Source organism: Papio anubis, unplaced genomic scaffold (genome assembly GCF_008728515.1).
Source record: "Papio anubis isolate 15944 unplaced genomic scaffold, Panubis1.0 scaffold2555, whole genome shotgun sequence".
Taxonomy (NCBI): Eukaryota; Metazoa; Chordata; class Mammalia; order Primates; family Cercopithecidae; genus Papio; species Papio anubis.
In genome coordinates, this window is record NW_022162629.1 from 1,062 (window position 1) to 4,879 (window position 3,818).

Genomic DNA, 3,818 nt, shown 5'->3' on the forward strand with positions numbered 1-3,818 from the left:
TCCACCGGGAAGCTCCCTTAACTTCTGCAGCCCAATGTCTTCTCTGTCTCCAGGGGTCGGCTCCCCTGTCCCGGTCCAGGGAGAACTCGCTCCACAGATCTCTCCCCGCCTCGGAGTACTGTACGGTGGCTCCCCACTCACGAGCGCTGCCGGACTGGAGCCCGAGGGACCACATCCCATTTACTCCCAGAGCTTCCAACTAGCAAATGGTACTGAAGGAACAGGAAGTCCTGTTTTGAGAGCCCCCCAGCTAAACTGGGGTTTCAGTACCAGAGCAGCCAGCAACCTGCCCTAAGCAGAAAGGTAGGGGGCTAGACGTGGGTGCAGTGCACCTTACACAGGATACTTCTTGTAACTAGTGGACAGCCTCAGGCCTAGTGTCTGACCTATGACCAGAGGTCCCTCACATGGGAAAGGCCCTTGTGGCTCTGGTGAGACCCGTGTCCAGTTTATGCTGCCTGACCATTGCTCTGGCAATCCTGGAGGATTCCTCCACGTCCCCAATTTACACATTGATTTGTTCACCTGTACAACAATTATTAAGACTGGCTTGTGCCAGGCTCTGCTGAGGACCCCAGGACACGGGGGACACAGGCTGTCCGTCAAGGGGGCTAGTAACCAACTAAAGAAAGAGTAGCCTTCGGCCTGGTCGCAGGGCAGCCAGCACTCAGGTCCAACTCGCTGTGGCTGCTCCCTGGGCCTGGTCCCGCGCGGACGTGGTGACTGCGCGGGTGCTGGGACCATGCTGGGTTCCTGCGGGTGGGCGCGGACAGGGTGGCGGGAAGGCGGGGCCTGGCGGGGGGGGACGGGGCCTGGCGGGTCGGGCGGGGCCTTCCTGGGGTGGAGCCCGCGGCCGTGAGAGCAGGGCCCGACAGGGCGCTGGCGGGGCGGTGGGAAGGTCGGGCCTTCTGAGTAGGGGTGTGGATTGCTGGAGTTGCGAGGCCTGCCTGGGGTCGGGTGGGGCGGTCTAGGGATGGGGTCGGCGGCCGTGGGATCGGGGCCGGCCAGGGCACAGGGAGGGCGGGGTGAAGGCGGGGCCTGCGATGTGGAGGCGTGGCCTGCCTGGGGCGGGGCGGGAGAGCCTAGAGGCAGGGCCCGGAACTGCAGGCGTCCCTCCTCCGGCGACCTGGTCAGGCGTGAGGGGGTGATGGCTGCGCATTCGCAGGACCAGAGCGATGGGTGAGAACGCAGCACCAGGTCTCCTTAGACTCCAGTGGGACGGGGAGGCCTTGCACGAGCGCCCAGCCGCGGACCCACCTGATTGGGACTGTGGAGGAGAGCGGGATGGAGTGGAGGGTTCGCCGATCGCGTTGCCCTCCTGGGTGTCGAAGCTCCTTCCTCGGCAGTCCCGGGGCGTGAGAGCGCGACCAGCCCGGAGGTGGGAGCCCCGGGACGCGGCCGCACGTGGCCTCGCAGGGTTCCAGGAGCCCCTGAGTTAACCGAGCGCGCGCGTGGGTATCGCGGGCGCGCGGGTCTCCAGCCCGGGAGGGACGGCGGAGGCTGCGAGCTCTGGGGGCGGCGGTGGATCCTGGAGTCCCACTACCTGCCCTAAATTTCCACTCCGTCCCTGTCGCCCAGTGTGACCTTGGGCATGGCTGCAGCTCCCAGTGCCTCAGTTTCCCGCTTTGTGGAGTGAGAGTGACAGTGGTCCCACCTGCTGCATGTGTAAGGCTTTGGCACCCCTCTGGGCCTTAGGAAGGCTAAGGAAACTGGCCTGTTGACTCTGTTTACTCCCCGGTTTTACAGAAGGAGACTGAGTCTCAAGACAGTTGGTACTTTGTCAAGGTCCTTGGCCTGGCGGTAGGGTCGGGCATAACCAGCTGCCCCAACGCATTCTAGAAGGTCCTGCCCCAGTTTAAATGGGGTACATGCTGTGAGCCTGCCTCCAGGTTTTCCAGCCTAACTTATCTTTCTCTCCTCTGGGAGTCTCACACCCATGTCTGGCCCTCTCTCCCCCATAACCTTCTGAGGACCTCCTAGGGTCTCAGTCTAGGGAATAGGAGGCACAAGCAAGCACGGCAGGCGAATGGGGCTCAGGGGCACCAGCTTCATGGATGAAAGAGTGGAAAGGAATGAAAGAGCCTGGCTTTGTCTTTCAGGTCTGATCTCAGAGCTGAAGCTGGCTGTGCCCTGGGAGCCCTCGCCCAGCCAAAGCCTGGGGGCTCCCCTGCAGAGCCTCAGTTCTCTGCTTACTGCAGGCTGGCTGGACAATGCCAACTCTAGCCGACAGACTCATCCCTCTTCTCCGCAGGTGTGAGGCTGGGGCTGAAAGAAGTCAGAGGGAGAGAAGTGGGCAGAGGTGAGGGGGAGGTCTGTGGGGTGAGGAGGCTGGCGGGGGAGACAGCTGGCATAGACACCCCTGCCCTCCAACCTGCTTCTCCCTGTTTCCAGACTTTTATTATGTAGCCATGGTTGGAGGTCATGGGCTTTAGATCCTTCCCGCCCAGGTGTCTATAATACCACCAGACTTTGTGAATGAGATCCGAAGAGTTTGGCAGGTAAGAAGCAGTGTATTTACCCCGGCCTGTGAGGTTGCTCGGGACACCTCTTAGCATTGGAGTGGGTAGAGATCCAGGAAGCTGCACTGGCCTGGGGTGGGGCCTGGAAGCAGCTGGAGTCTGCTGGCAATTCACGGGAGATCTTAGGAAAGTTGAAGAGTTTGCTTCCTCCTGTGGGTCCCCCAAGCTGGTCTCCTGGGTGGACACCCCAGATGCTGGGAAGGGATTTCCTGAGCCGAGTGGCGAGGAGAGGGCGGGCTGGCCTGTGCTGGCCGGACCTTCTGGCTCCTTGTGTTTCCCAGCGGAAATGGAATGGGATTCTCCATTCTGGGCCACAGCTTCGGTGAGTCCACTGACCAGCAGCCAAGTGGGCCTGGAGTAGGGCTGGGAGGGAAGGACAGGAACTGCTGCCCCACCGCTTTCCCCTGCGCTTATGAGATCTGCAAAGAGAGATGAGAGCATCAGAGATTGACCACTGTACCCTCTGACCTCAGGCAACTGCTGCAAGGGACACAGAGATGAGGGAAATGTGGTCTTTTGAGTGGTCGGGTTTGATGACGGGGCCATCGTGACCCAGATAGTGAGCTCCCAGCCCCCCATATGGAGCCCCCCTCTCCCTCCGCCATTCGTGGGAAGAAGCTTTAGGGTTTGCAGCTGGGGAGGGAGTGAGGGAATGTCACCAATGGCTCTTTTGTCCCCCAGGTGGCGTTATGGGCGGAATGGTGAGTAGATGGCTTTGTCTGGCCAACAGGGGTCCCTCGGCTGGGCTGGGGATGGTAGCACAGAGGAGGAAGGAGAAGGTACCTGGGACAGGAAGTGCCTCGTCCTGTCACAGTAATAGTCATTATACCAGGAAGTTGGTGTAAATAGTGGAGACTTCTGGTAGAGTTAATGTTTTCACGCCCCCATACCCTGTCCCAGAGCACCCTGGAGTCCCGCCATCACCAGGGTCTGGAGTTCAGTGCTAGGTACAGACTTGCAGGTGGTGGGGGAAGGCACACCATAGGATAGAATATTCTCCTTCTGGTCCCTTGGTCAGCACCCTCCCCGAGCCTAAAAGATGTTTCCGGGAACTCCAGGGTCCCCTGGAAAAGGCGGGACAGTCCTTTCCTTCTTCCCCCTATTCATTCTCCCCTTCTGCTGTCCTCACAGTTTTCCTGCATCTTCCCCGAGATGGTGAATAAACTTATCTTGCTGGACTCGCCGCTGCTTCTCCTGGAATCGAATGTGAGAAGCAGGGCTTTCGTGCGTGCTGTCATTAGGGAGGACCTGCACCCCGGGCAGTGCTCTCAGCCCTGTCTCCTTTGGTGGACACTAGGG

General features: G+C 60.4%; 1 long non-coding RNA gene across 1 annotated transcript; it reads left to right on the forward strand.

The window, feature by feature from the left end:
- Nucleotides 1–2,803: 2,803 nt before the first annotated feature.
- On the forward strand, nucleotides 2,804–3,812 carry LOC116272916. The gene is made up of 3 exons (XR_004181440.1): nucleotides 2,804–2,841; nucleotides 3,201–3,220; nucleotides 3,651–3,812. It is a non-coding gene; the product is annotated as an uncharacterized LOC116272916 (long non-coding RNA).
- Nucleotides 3,813–3,818: the final 6 nt, after the last annotated feature.